Raw genomic sequence first — 15,342 nt, 5'->3', positions numbered from 1 at the left:
TCAGAGGACCTTAGAAGAAAAAGTGTAGAGATGCATGAAGCTGGAAAAGGCTGCAAAAGCATTTCTAAGGTCCACAGTAACATAAATTGTCTACAAATTGAGGAAACCTCAGTACTGTTGCTACTCTCCCAAGGAATGGGCATCCTGTAAAGATCACACCAAGAGCACAACGTGCAATGCTGAAGGAGGTGAAAAAGAACCCAAGGGCAACAGCAAAAGACCTGCAGAAATCTCTAGAACTTGCTAAAGTCTCTATTCATGTGTCCACTATAAGAAAAACACTGAACAAGAATAGTATTCATGGAAGGACACCACGGAGGAAACCACTGCTCTTCAAAAACAAAACATTGCTGCCCGTCTCAAGTTTGCAAAAGACCACCTGGATGTTTTACAATGCTTCTGGGGCAATGTTCTCTGGACACATGAAACAAAAGTTGAACTTTTTTGGCAGAAATGCACATTGCTGTACTTGGAGGGAAAAGGGCATTGCACAACAACACCAAAACCTTATCCCGACTGTGAGGCATGGCGGAAGGAGCATCGTGGTTTGCGGCTGCTTTGCTGCCTCAGGGCCGGGACAGCTTGCAACTGTTGCAAGCAATGAATTCATTTTACAGGAGAATGTTAGTGTAGCAGTCCGAAACCTGAAGCTTAATAGAAGTTGGATAATGCAATGCTATAGAAATTTTGTGGAAGGACCTGAAGCAAGCAGTTCATGCCAGGAAGCCCATCAACATCCTGGAGTTGAAGCAGTTTTGTGAGGAGGAATGGCCTAAAATTCCTCCAAGCTGATGTGCAGGACTGATCAACAGTTACTGGAAGTGTTTGATTGAAGTTACTGCTGTGCAATGTGGTCACACCAGTTACTGAAAGCAAAGGTTCACATATTTTTTCCAACAAATACATGTAATACTGGATCAATTTTCTTAATTAAATGAACAAGTATAACATTTTTTTGTTATTTATTTAATTGGGTTCTTTTTTTGTCTAGTTTTAGGACTTGTGTCCCAAAATTTGATCACATTTTAGGTCATATTTATGCAGAAATAGAGAAAATTCCACAGGGTCCACAAACTTTCCAGCACCACCATACACTGAAAGATTCAAACTAATAGTTTTTTTTTCTTAAATACACTGTAGTGACATAAAGGATGTGCAGTAAATTTTGATTGGAAAATATAGAGACTGGAATGAACTAATGTAACTTGGTGTAGAGCAGTGTCCCCAAAGTGGGTGATGTTACCCTCTCAGGGGCAGTGAAAATTTGTAAGGAAGCATTAAATAAAAAGGGGGCGGTAGGGGGCAGCTGAAGGATTACAGGCTTAATTTTGTGTGTTGCTTTGGATTTACAGCATTTGCAGAATTTCTCGTGTTTTGATCGTCAGTGCCTCATGGTTGATTACAATCATCACGTAATCACCTTATATCTAACTAACCCCCCATTCTCTTAGATTTTGCTTGAATCATGTTATAGCTGTTGAAAAGCAATGTGACACTTTTGTATTTGGCATATCATGAGAAATCTGGACTGAAAAACAATCATGTAATTTCTGGGACCTACCCATGCATTATTGCCACTTACTACTGTAGTGCAGTATCAGCTAGTACGAATCCCATACCCTAATCACACAGTGATACAATTCCTGTGAATTAGGGTATGGCATTGAATGGAGTAAAGTTCAGCATCTGCCCTTTTGAATGATAGACTCCCATCACACTAATCAGTCAGGAATGTCTGGTGTCCAAAAGTAACTCTTAATTACCACGCATAACCATGACTACACTTTGGAAGTATTAACAATTGAAACTGGAATAAAAACAGGGCTGCAGTGCTGCCGGAGCTCCCCGGAGTGTCGCTCCGGCACCTCTGTTTTTAAAAAAAAAATAGAGTCAAAACAAACACGCGGGGAATTTAACAGCGGCCATATATTAAATAGAGGGAATTTTACAGAAGTGGGGGTTGGGGAGAGGGGGTGGTGGCTGGTGGGAAAAATACCTCTAATAACATTAGGATATTTATCGTTTTTGGTGAAATCCTTGAGCTGTGACTGTTCTGTGAAATTCCTCCTTGCTTGACCCATTGTCCCAGCATACCCTGCTGTAGCTTCCCGCCATTTCACAGATCCTCAGGCCCTCCCCAGCACTCGTTGTTTGAGCATTGTTCACCGAGAAAATAAAAATCTTAGATCTTTTGAAAAGTGGCATGTCGCTTGCCGAAGTGAGCCGTAAGGTCGGTAAGAACGAATCGAGCATTCGCAGAATAAAGCAGAAAGAAGCTGAAATTTGTGGAAGTGTTAGCGCTACCCCTACAAAGGCAAAAATGGTCTCTCTGGTTCATGATAAAGTGCTTGCAAAGACTGAGAAAGCATTAACTGTGTGGCTAGAGGACATGTCACAGAAGCATATCCCTGTTGATGGCAAAATTATGCGTGAAAAAACACTTGGCCTCTATGAGCACTACTGTGAGGGGGTTGAGGAGAGTGAGAGGAAGGAGTTTAAGGCTAGTAAAGGATGGCTGGCTAGATGTGTAAAGCGCTACAGCCTCAAGAACTTAAAGATCACGGGAGAATCAGCATGGTAGACGTACCAAGTATCCTATTATGGAGCTGATCGAAGTACATGCTTGAAGTCTCTCAGGAAAAAAACTGTTGATCACAAACTATCAAAAGCTCACACTGCTGCTCTAAATGTTGAAAATATAGCTAGTGAAGATGCTGTTGGAAAATTATGTGACACCATGAATGCTTCGCATCTAAAGGCAACTTGTTCAGTTTTTCGTTCTGCATATTATTTAGCTCAGAATGACAGACCGTACTCCGATCACTTTGGCTTGTTGGAACTTTTTAAAAGAATGATATTGACATTGGAATTGGACTGCATTCCCGCATTAGTGCTACAGAGATAATTAATCACATAGCCTTTAATATGAAAAAGAAAATTTGCTAGCATATCAAGTAGATAAGTGGCAAATTTTCTGTTCTCATTGATGAATCAATAAGCCTGAGCATTAAGACCGCTCTAATAGTTTATTCGGAATGTGAAAGTAATAAGGAAGGTGATCCCCATTTTATGTTTTTAGATCTAATTGAACTGCCTGATCAGAAAGCTGCAACTATTGCTAAGCATCTATTGAACTGTCTCAATAACCATGGGTTTGATTACTCTTACTTGAAACAGAACCTTGTAGCATTTGCTAGTGATGGGGCAAGCATAATGCTTGGTGTCAAATCTGGTGTTGCTACAATTCTCAAGGAGCATTACCCTGATGTGATAATTTGGCACTGTCTTAATCACAGATTAGAACTTGCAGTAGGTGATTCAGTGAGAAGTTCATGGAATAAATCATTTTTAATCATTTATGGACAAATTGTACTCTGTTTACAGTAGATCACCTCTAAATCAAAAGGAACTGTCTGAACGTGCCTCTCAACTAGAACAAAAAATTTGCAAAATAGGCTGCGTTCTGGGCACTAGGTGGGTTGCTAGCTCGTTTCGAACAGTTTCAGCAGTGTACCAAAGTATGAAGCACTGTGTTTTCATTGCTTTTTCAAAATGAAGGATGAAACAAGATCTGGGAGTGACAGGAAAACCTGTGAAGGTCTGTTGAAAAGACTCTCTTCAGAACAGTTTCTATTGGACTTGGCTCTAATGTATGACACGTTGCATGAACTTGGTTTACTGTCAGAGTGTTTACAGAAGCACACAACTACGATTGTTTATGCAGACAAACTGATCCAATGGAGCAGAGGGTCACTGCATGGACTGAAAGAGCAACCTGGTACAAAAACTCTAGAAGCTCAAGAGGCAGTTGAAAAGGGGAAGTTTGGAGAAATTACCTTAACAAGCAACAACAAAATTGTCTCCATTAATTATCTACTGTTTCTTTCTAGTCTTATAAACAATTTGCAGCACCATATGTTCACGGCAACATCCTTGAAAGGCTCTCAAACTTCTAAACCTCAAAGTATGTATAAATCCCTGCTAAATGAAATGTGTGTCCTTGATAAAGATAACTGGCCTGCTGAAATACCACCTAATTATGGAGAAGCTGCAATATCATCTCTCTGCAAGCGGTTTAAGCTATCTTCCTCCTCTGATAAGTGCCTTCAGAGATTATATGGAGGATTGTGGACGCCACATCCCCCAAGATTTACACCCATTACTGAGCTGTTCACAAGTTATTCCTATTAGTACTGCTGAGTGTGAGAGAGGATTCAGTCACATGAACTTGATAATAATAACAGCACGCTCGAGAACTCTCATAAATCATGTATCAGTACTTATGTTTGTTAAACTACACGGACCTCCTCTAGTTCAGCGGAATCCTGAGCTGTATGTCACATCATGGCTGTGGTACCACAGATCAGCAGACGACACCAGGACAAGAGTTGCTTCAGACCCCCAAACACACATTACGCCTGACCCTTTGTGGAAATTATGGTGAAACTTCTCATTGGTGGCATTTGGTAAGTAGGTAATTACTTTTAAATTGGTAAAATTCATGATTACCATCTTTTTCGTTACTTGCTTGATAATTTTATGATAATTAGTGAGTGCAACCATGTAATACTTTGTCATATTATTAAATTAAGTATTATATGTTTTATTATACCAGTTATACACTGAAATGTAGTAATGGGCTATAATCTTGTTAATGTCTTAACTATCACTATATTTCTGTGGAGCTTTGGAATTCATATATTCCTTTCATCTTTGATTAGTGCTTGACATTATAAGAAACCCTATTCATATTGTAGTGTTCTCGTGCAGCGTGTTGAAAGTCTAACTAAACACCAAGTTAAACTGGAGCCAATGAAGACAGAGTCGTAGTAAGGTTAACCATTTACTGTTCACTCTTCCACATTAACATCGTATGGTGAAAACTGTTGATAAAAAAATACAAACATATACAGCGTCTGTTTTGTTCTGGAGACCACGCACGCTGTCTTCTCTTAGCGAGTGTCTCCAGCCGGCCCGAGTAGCGGGCAAGGGGGTCGCATCAAACCACCATCGGGCTTGAGCCAACCCCGCGTTTGAAATTGAAAAGCCGACACACGTGCCACCCGAACCGCTGCTTCCTTAACAGAAACCATGTTAATATTTTTACTTCAAATACTTTCATAGGAACTTACAGCGTTGCTTCTATAATGTTTCTTTGTGGGTAGACATGGAGCTCTTCACGGTCATGCTGCACGCATGGCACCCGCCTTTACACCTTCCCGAACTGGAGGTTACACATAAGACGAGGCGGAATCATTGGTGACATCATCACATGCTGCGATATACCATAGACAATGAATTTACCTTCGTTATACTGTAACTTAATTATAAACCTTTAACTTTAACTGGAAAATAGTTACAAACAAATCATTTAAAGTGTAGACCCAACAAAGTCAAATAAATGCCTTAAGGGCAACATGCTCCCCTAGTGACCTTTGTAAGGTCACTATAAACATGGTATAGAACTTCAGTCTCTAGATCAGTTTTTAGGTAGAAGTAGAACAACCTCTGTAACTGGTCTAAGGTTTCCTTTTCAGGGTTCATTGTAAAGATGTGAACCGGTTGACTGCCTGCTCTTTGTTGTTTGGCAAGCGCTGACATGGTACTCTGATGGTAGTGGGGCAACCCAGTTGTTCGCTTCATCTCTGAAGACCTTTGTGTTCATTATTTTTAAGGAGCTAGCGTTTTCCACAGATGGAGCAAGTTTATTATCGTGCTTAGTTTGAGCAAAGAGTGACTGTCCCAGTGTTTTCTCAGTTACTTTACTATGCTTATGCCTTTGTTATGCTTTCTTGATGCACATAACACTTGTGGAGGGCTGAGAAATTGAATGGCGGCCACTCTCTAGCATGTTAGTCTTGAGCGTGTTAACTGTCGGTTTGTGTACGTTGTCAGGGCACACCTCTCCTATCACCACCCAACCCAGATCCAGACGTTGTGCGAAGGGGGCGTCGTGTGGTCCATTGACCGGCTGCCTGACTTTGTGCACCCTAAGAACGTCTCTTCCAAGTAGCAGGAGCATTTCTGCTTCCGGATCCAGTTCTGGGATGTGCTTGGCAATGTGGTGGAGATGGGGCTGGTGTAGCACTGCGCTTGGCGTCGGAATCTCGGATTCTCGAATTGGTTATTTAAGATCTTATTGCACTCTAAGAGTGGAGGGAGACTGATGACGACTTTGCCATCCAGCGACTCGAGCTGGAAGCCTTCTGCCTTCCTGCCATATGTTTCTGCGATACCAGAGCAAGTTCTGAGGTAGTATGGGAATGGATTACCCTTTACGCTAAACAACTCGAAGAACTCTGGTCTCACTAGTGAGCGGTTGCTCTGGTCGTCCAAAATTATATAGGCCTTGATGGTCTTGTCTTTGGCTCCTTTAGGGTATACCTTAGTGAGGCAGATCTTTGAGCACAAACGGCTCGACTGACCTGGACTGCAAACTTCTATGTAGCTCGAGCGAACAATAGTTGAATCAGAGTGATGCTCTCCTTCCCCGCCATCCTCTTGTGGGAGTGGAGGAGCCTTGGCAGTTTGCAGTGATGGGCCAGGAGGCATGGCCCCATTGTGATTAGTGCTGTTACATTCCGAGCACTTTACGGGGAACGTACACTCTTTAGCGAGGTGGGAGGTAGAGGAACAGCACTTAAAACATATTTGTTTTTTCTTGAGAAGGGCCTTTCTTTCATCAAAGGGTTTGTTTTGAAACATTCTGCATTTTTTGAGGGGGTGGGGTTTGTTGTGCAATAGACAATTCTTGCTAGGGTCATCGTTGATTGCGGAGACTTTGGTTTTATGCACTGAGACACGGATTATTGATGACAAAATTGTTCGAAATGGGTTGACTGGATTGGTGTGAGTTGTGGTGCTGCCTTGATTCATGAAGCGAGGGTCATTTCACCTCTTCGCCTCCTTGCACACAAACCTACTGAAATACTCAAAGGGATTGAATCGACCACCGTTCTCTTCCTTGTACTCTGAGCCAATAGACACCCATCTTTCCTGCAGCCCAAATGGAAGTTTGTCTACAATTGGTTCTACTCCGTGTGAAGTATCCAGATATGACAGGCCAGTTAAATAGCCGTCTTCTTTAGCACCTTGAATCTCCATGAGTAAATCTCCGCGTTCTCGTAATTTAGTGTGGTCCTTGGCTGACACCCGAGGAAAATTGTCCAGCCGTTGAAATAGCGCCTTCTCAATAATTTCAGGGGCCGCTTAGCAGTCCCGAAGTCTCTCCCATGCTTTGTGTAAGGCTAGCTTGGGGTTGCTGACATACACTGAGTGTATGCGTTTCACCTGTTCACTTGATTCCTTTCCCAGCCATTTAGTCATAAGGTCCAACTCTTGGGTTGCTATGAGCTGGACTCCGCCGGTGGCACTGGTGAATGAGGAGTACCGTGCACGGTAATTTTCAGGCTTATCGTCAAACTGGTACAGTCTTGAATTGACAAGGTCTCGTCGCACTAAATACTGTGCCAAGGGTTCTGCTTCAGCTGGCGTGCTAGCTGGGGAAATATGTTGGGGGACATATGGCTGAGCGTGTACGTTCATGATGGGATTTGATGTTCTGACTTCAGCCTTTGTCTCTGATCTCGCCGGATCTGGTAAGTTTGGTGTCGAGAAGTATTCGTAGTCAGCCTTTTCATACTTGAGTTTGTGGCAAGGTTGCAATTGTGAGTTGTCTTCCCCAGGTGGACTTGATGCAATGAAGCTTCCCTGTGATTTCACATGAGATAGGACACCAACAGGCAAGTATGGAGAGGGAGAATGAATCTGCAGGTCAATTTGAGATTGGACATATTCGCTGATGCATTCTAATTTGGCCCTTTCTGACTTAGATTTTCCTGCTTCGTCTAGAACGTGCTTCCACCGTGACCACATCAGCTTCTCGTTGTAGCGTCAGCACTTCTAACTCTGTATCTATCCTTGCCTTTTCCAACTGGTTTTCCGCTTCTCTGGCAGCTTTTTCCATTTTCAGTTTTGCCTCTTGGTTAGCGTATGATACTCGCACCTTGGCGGCTTCTGCTTTAGCTCTTGCGAGGGCAGTCACACCTGTCAATATCCTACTGCTCTTGGCGCTTAATGTAAGCGACGATGCTTGATCGCGAAGCCATCGTGCCACTTGTCGAAACACTGAATGATTCCGCCTTTTCACAGTAGTGTTCTCGTGCAGTGTATTGAAGCTCTGACTAAACACTAAGTTAATTCGGAGCCAATGAAGACAAGAGTCGCAGTAAGGTTAACCATTTACTGTTCATTCTTCCACATTAACATCGTATGGTGAAAAAGCGTTGCTTCTATAATGTTTCTTTGTGGGTAGACACGGAGCTCTTCACGATCATGCTGCACGCATGGCACCTGCCTCTACACCTTCCCCGAACCAGAGATTACACATAAGACGCGGTGAACCCGGAGGTGACGTCATCGCATGCCACGATATACCATAGACAATGGATTTACCATTGTTATATTGTAACTTAATTATAAACCTTTAACTTTAACGAGAAAATAGTTACAAACAAAAAATTTAAAGCGTAGACCCAACAAAGACAAATAAATGCCTTAAGGGCAAAACACACACACACACACGTGTGTGTGTGTGTATATATATATGTACAAACTCCATTTCCAGAAAAGTTGGGATATTTTCCAAAATGCAATAAAAACAAAAATCTGTGATATGTTAATTCATGTGAACCTTTATTTAACCGACAAAAGTACAAAGAAAAGATTTTCAATAGTTTTACTGACCAACTTAGTTGTATTTTGTAAACATACACAAATTTAGAATTTGATGGCTGCAACACACAACAAAAGTTGGGACAGAGGCATGTTTACCATTGTGTTACATTACCTTTCCTTTTAATAACACTTTTTAATTGTTTTGGAACTGAGGATACTAATTGTAGTAGATTTGCAATTGGAAATTTTGTCCATTCTTGCTTGATATAAGACTTCAGCTGCTCAACAGTCCGTGGTCTCCGTTGTCTGATTCTCCTCTTCATGATGTGCCATACATTTTCAATAGGAGATAGATCTGGACTGGCAGCAGGCCAGTCAAGCACACACACTCTGTGTCTACAAAGCCACGCTGTTGTAGCCCGTGCAGAATGTGGTCTGGCATTGTCCTGCTGAAATAAGCATGGACGTCCTGGGAAGAGACGTCGCCTTGATGGCAACATATGTCTTTCTAAGATCCTAATATACGCCTCAGAGTCAATGGTAACTTCACATACATGCAACTCACCCATGCCGTGGGCACTGATGCACCCCCATACCATCACAGATGCTGGCTTTTGCACCTTTCGCTGATAACAATCTGGATGGTCGTTTTCATCTTTGGCACAGAGAACTTGACACCCGTTTTTTCCGAAAACTAGCTGAAATGTGGACTCATCTGACCACAGCACACGGTTCCAGAGTCTTTCAGTCCATCTGAGATAAGCTCGGGCCCAGAGAACTCGCCGGCGTTTCTGCGTAGAGTTGATGTATGGCTTCCTCCTTGCGTAATACAGTTTCAAATTGCATTTCTGGATGCAGCGACGGACTGTGTTGAGTGACAATGGTTTTCCGAAGTACTCCCGAGCCCAGGTGGCTATAATTGTCACAGTAGCATGACGGTTTCTTAGGCAGTGCCGACTGAGGGCTCGAAGATCACGCGCATTCAACAGTGGTTTCCGACCTTGCCCTTTACGCACTGAGATGTCTCTGAATTCTCTGAATCTTTTCACAATATTATGTACTGTAGATGTTGAAAGACCTAAATTCTCTGAAATCTTGCGTTGAGATTCCTCGTGCCATTCCTCGTGTTTGCGTTGAGAAATGTTCCTTTTGAACTAACAATTCTCTCACAAATTTTGGCACAAAGGGGTGAGCCACGACCCATCCTTGCTTGCAAAGACTGAGCCTTTGATGAACGCTACTTTTATACCCAGTCATGATACCTCACCTGCTACCAATTAGCCTGCTTAATGTGGAGTCTTCCAAACCGGTGTTACTTGAATATTCTGTGCACTTTTCAATCTTATTTTAACTCTGTCCCAACTTTTGTTGAGTGTGTTGCAACCATCAAATTCTAAATTTGTGTATATTTACAAAATACAATTAAGTTGATCAGTAGAACTATTGAAAATCTTTTCTTTGTACTTTTGTCAGTTAAATAAAGGTTCACGTGAATTAACATATCACAGATTTTTGTTTTGATTGCATTTTGGAAAATATCCCAACTTTTCTGGAAATGGGGTATATATGTGTGTGTGTGTGTGTGTGTGTGTACCTGCTCATGACATGAATGGGGCAAGGAAGTTGCCCAGTACATGAAATAAGCAGGTGCGCAAATCGGGTGTGACATCTATAAAGAGAGGATATAGGAAATGGCAAGCATTTTGTCAGCTCTGGCACCTAAAAAAAAGTAGCACTGCACCCCTGAATAAAAATGTTTAAACCAATCACCCAAGAATCTGAATTCAAGCACCCCGAGTGGGACTTGAATGCTAAAGAACAAGGGCGTTTGTTTCGAAAGGAGGGTTTCCTGTTCTGTGGCTGGAAGGTGGTATAAAAAAAGCAGTACATGACAGCACTCAAAAAGGCAGTCTTGTGGGATCCTGTCACTTAATGTTTTTGAGCTTCTCCCTCTTGAGTATGTTATTACTTTGGCTGAAGATATTTTACTAAATGATAGAACACCTGCCACTTGTCCTGTGCCAGTCAATAGCAGTTAAATAAAATGGATATTGCCATTTCAGAAGTGTGAGAATTGCCTGTCACCTTTTTAATTTATCAGCCACTGGAAAGTGATAACATCACTCAGCCAGCTATGCTGCAGGACAAGTGGACTGGTTTATTTTGTCTGGAAAAGTAATGGAGGAAAATATTTTGTCTATGTAGTACACTTTTGAACTTTATGAAATTAATATGCAGTGTGTTGTATTATGCATAGTTATTTTTAGACAATTAGGAAATAGTATGTCATAGTCTGGGGATGGCTTGAGAATTGCATCCGCCTTAAACTGGTTGCTTCTTGTTGCTTTGTATATTTTGACATGATATCTAGTACTTCATTGAGCTGATTGTTACCATCATTGTAATAACATTACGCAAGTCTTTTTCCTTGGCTTATCAATTATACTGCTTACAGTTTGAAATCTGTCTTTGATTTCCAAGACTAGGAATGACAGAATTCCTGTTTTTCAAATTTGGATCAGAGCAAGTATTTAGGCAACAGGTTTGAATTTGTGTATTTACAAGGTATATTTTCAGCATGATAAACTGTTAAATATTGCAAGTATATTTTTGACACACGTGAAGTCCACTCTGCCATAGATTAGCTGCGAGTGAACAAAAATCTGTCTTCACTGTTTAACTAGTTTTGCGTAAGCCTAAGTTTGTAAAAGGAGTAGGAACTTTTTCATCATGTGCTTTGGTAAAAGAGCAAAAGACCATTTTTGAACAAAATGGGAATTTTCCAGTAAAATTAGAATGCCTTCTGGTATTATGTTTACAGATTGGAAGTTTATAGTAAAAGCCTTGTGATGATGTTTTCACCTATAGATTAATTTTTCTGTCTTAGCTTTTGTGCAGCAGAGAAATTGAGGCAGGAAAGGGTGAAAGGAGCTTAATTATTGAAAACCCTCAAATCCAGGGGCTGAACTGGTTTTAACTTGCTAAAAATAGAGGTAGGCAAGCAAATCTATTTTTGGATGGCTGTTATGCAATTAGTGAGCTTTGTTTTAAGATGCATTTTGTTTTGGAGTTGCAGTTTGTCTGCCAGGTCTAAGTGTGCAAAATAATAATACATTTTTAGACATCTTATAAGAATGTGCTATAATAATGTAATGCTAACCTGGCTTATTTTTTGGACAGAATTTTGTAACAGTCTAATATTAAAAATTCTTTTCTTTTCCAATTTCTAATCAATAGCATGTAGTACAGCCAATATATTACACGAATAGGCAGAGAAACCTTGGGCTCCAAGACCATAGTTCCTGAAAATGATTACATATGTCAATAGGGCAATCAAAAAATACATATGGCAGGCCTGTCTACATGAGTTGGCGCAAAAAAAAATGATGTTATGGTTTACAACTTTGCAAAATTATTATTTGGTATGGCAAGCAGAATCGCACACAATAATATAAGAATAGGGAGAAATAAAATTGCAGATGTTGGAATCTGGAGCAAAAAACAAGCTGCTGGTGGAATTCTGCAACTCAAGCAGCATTTGTGGAGGCAAAGGTATGGTTGACAAATCAAGACTTTGCATCAGGAAGAATGTGTTTGCACTGGAGAAAGTGTAGATGAGGTTTACTAAGATGTTACCTGAACTAAAAGACTTTAAATGTGAGGAGCAATTGAATAAGCTGGATTTTCCCTGTAACAAAGGAAGCAGAGAGGTGACCTGATGGAAGTGTATATAAGATTATGAGAGGAAGTAAGTAGGGTATAAATCCCAAAATCTCTTTTTCCCCTCATGGTAAGGGTATTTAAAACAAGAGGACATTGATTTAAGGTAAAAGAGTTTTAAGAGGATTTGAGAGGAACATTTATTACAGTACTAGACAATGAGGTGACTCGCTGGGGCACCCTTTGACAGAAGAGTAGTACAGTGTGATGTGACCAGAATGAACATCACATTTTCCTGAATGCTATTGCTTTGGAAACTGAAGTAGAAAACTTCAGTTTATTAAAGAAGAACGATGTGTAGCAAAGCATATATAGCTGCTCTTCATTTAACGCAGGACACTTTTGATGGCATCATTTCTGGTTTATCTGCCACCGTTGTGCCTCTCATTGTCAGTCTGGAGACATGCAGTCCTTTCATCCCCTGTCTCTTCATCTCTTCTGTTTGTTCTTTGTCTCTGATCCTGGAGATGTGCATTTCTCAGCTTCTTTGTCTCTTCCTCTCTCCTCCTGTGCCTGTTTTTGTCATTCTGGAGACATGCAGACCTTTCATCCCCCATCTGTTCAACTCTTCTGCTGTTTGTTCTTTGTCTCTGATCCTGGAGACGTGCATGCCTCTCCTCCTCTGTCTCTTCTTCTCTCGTCTTTTTTTGTCCTGACTCTTTGATCCTGGAGTCATGCAGCCCTGGCCTCATCTGATTCTTGTTCTCTCCTTCTCTTTGCCGTTTCCCGACGACGTTTGGCATCATCTCTTGACCATAATGTCCCCCCTCCCTTTCTACGCGGCATAATTAGGCTGACCATTTTTTTTTACCTAATGCTGGATAGAAGATACAAAGCACTAACACCAAAGGATGCTGATTATTCTTGATGATGTGGTTGCCGCTCTCCCAAATGGACGTGATATAGTCACCACTGTCCTTTGACTGCAGCAAAGGGTTTTACGGGTGTCTTGAAGTACGTCATTACAATAAGAATTAACCATCTCTTATTGATGGGTGGCAGTTAGATCTGTCCCAATCCTGCACGTGCTGATGGTGATTAGCAGAATGTGACCCCTTGAAATAGAGCTGCCCTGCCCTTTTGCTCCGTTAGGTGTTGCTGCTGAGGCTGGCTGTGCGCATGTGTTGGGCTGTCCGATTTCCATAATGGCCGATCGGCTCTCGGGTGAAAGCCAGCCTGTTGATTTTTTGGCAAATGAACTATTTTATACGATTATATAACCCTGAACTTTGCCTGCATTCTGTAAGTTAGCGCATTTTAATTTGATTTAGCCAAAAAAAGTGCCGCGGTAATGCACCGTTTGCGCTAATTGGAGGTCACAAATAGACAAACAGACAGATCATGAGAGTTTTAGTATTATATGGATTATTGATATCTGGAGCACACTGCCAGAGGAGGTAATGGACTTAGACACTAAATAGGCAAGACATTACAGGATATGACCCAAAGTGGACAAACGAGATTAGTGTGCATGGGTAAAATGTACAGTATAGATGTGGCCTTATGGGCCCTTTTGTGCTATACAACTCTGACTCTGGCCCTATAAACTTTAATAAAGGTTTGAAGTTTCTGTCTTTGTAATGAGCACTTTGTAGTTGATGCTGTCACAGCAAGAACTTTGGATACTGACCTGTTCTAATGTGCATTAACTTCTCAGTGTCAGGAATGGAGGGAAGAAAATATCTAGTTGTGCATTCCTTAGAATCTAAAATTTCAGTTTGGGTGTGCAGGAAAGTATTTTGGATTGGGCAATGATCCCTTTTGAACCAAAGCATAGAATTTTGGACGGGGAGCTGATTTGTGTCTCAAATATTTATTTCAAGTGTGCTACATTTTGAAGAATTTTTGATTCCTGTGAAGCAAATTGCACAGTACTCCTTTGACTGTTTCTATAAAAAGATGTACTGTCCATCCTGAACCTGGCTATCATGTTTGCCCAGTTTCAAACAGATTCTTTCTGTTTGCCCTGTTTGCCCATCATTATTACTCTTTAAGGGAGTTGATCATGGTTCTAAATGAGTTGCATGTCTGTGGGAGATGTGTTGATTTAGTTTTGGAACATTAGGACACTAATATTCGTTGAGTAGTGCATTTTTGAGTCATTAAAGGTATGAAATTTAAATGTTTGCAAATTCAAGGAGTAGAAAATGGATAATGATTTCAATTAGTGCTTTTGAAAGGCTGACTAGCTTGCATCAGACTACTTGACATGTCAGGCAGCAGGACTGCAAGAGTGGTTAATGACATTCAGCTATTGTTGAAGACTTCAAAAGCAATACATTCTGTTTCTAAAGAACAGGTGTGGCTTTTGTTTATGACTCAACGCATTGTTAGATGCTCTTAGAATTTATGATGGAAGGCTGTTTTCAGGAGCATTGTACAAACTTGGGTCTGGACCAGAGAAGTGTATTGTTCATTTCCTGTCCTGTGTCAGAGCTCCTCTCTTTCCACAACCACCCCCCCCCCAAACAATGTCCTTGCAGTTTAAATAGAATTCTTTTACTTCTATGCCACCTGCTAATGAAATTGCTAAATGTGCTTCCCATCAAGAGATGAAAAATGCATACTGGGGGAAGATTCAAAATGTACTCTGGATATTTTTACCTATGACACTGAAAATTGTTATCTTGACATTAGGAAAGCATTATATTAATGTGTGAACTTATTTGCATTTTAAGAGTATTTAAATTGTGAATGAGATGTTTGATTAAGCACTTGCCCTACCCTAGACCTCAAAGCCTCCACCTACCTACCATGACTAATACTTGTCTCTAATATTGATCTTGCATCATTTTGCATTTTTTTTGTGGATGATATTAAATTTGTTGAATGAAAACTGAAACGTTGCTCAAATGTTCTAAATAACTATTGGTACTATTCTGGCACTTAATTTCAGGAAATGGTTGAAATTGAAACTTATTCTGTTATAACTTGGATTCTTTGCAG

The 15,342-nt window shown here is 40.9% G+C and overlaps 1 protein-coding gene across 1 annotated transcript in view; it reads left to right on the top strand.

The window, feature by feature from the left end:
• Positions 1 to 15,342, top strand: part of slc12a2 (solute carrier family 12 member 2) — a 207,767-nt gene that overhangs the window by 138,555 nt on the left and 53,870 nt on the right. The gene's annotated exons all lie outside the window — the stretch shown is intronic.

Source organism: Mobula hypostoma, chromosome 16 (assembly GCF_963921235.1).
Source record: "Mobula hypostoma chromosome 16, sMobHyp1.1, whole genome shotgun sequence".
Lineage (NCBI taxonomy): Eukaryota > Metazoa > Chordata > Chondrichthyes > Myliobatiformes > Myliobatidae > Mobula > Mobula hypostoma.
The sequence above is the reverse complement of the archived record's forward strand: the minus strand, read 5'-3'. Positions and strand labels throughout refer to the sequence as shown.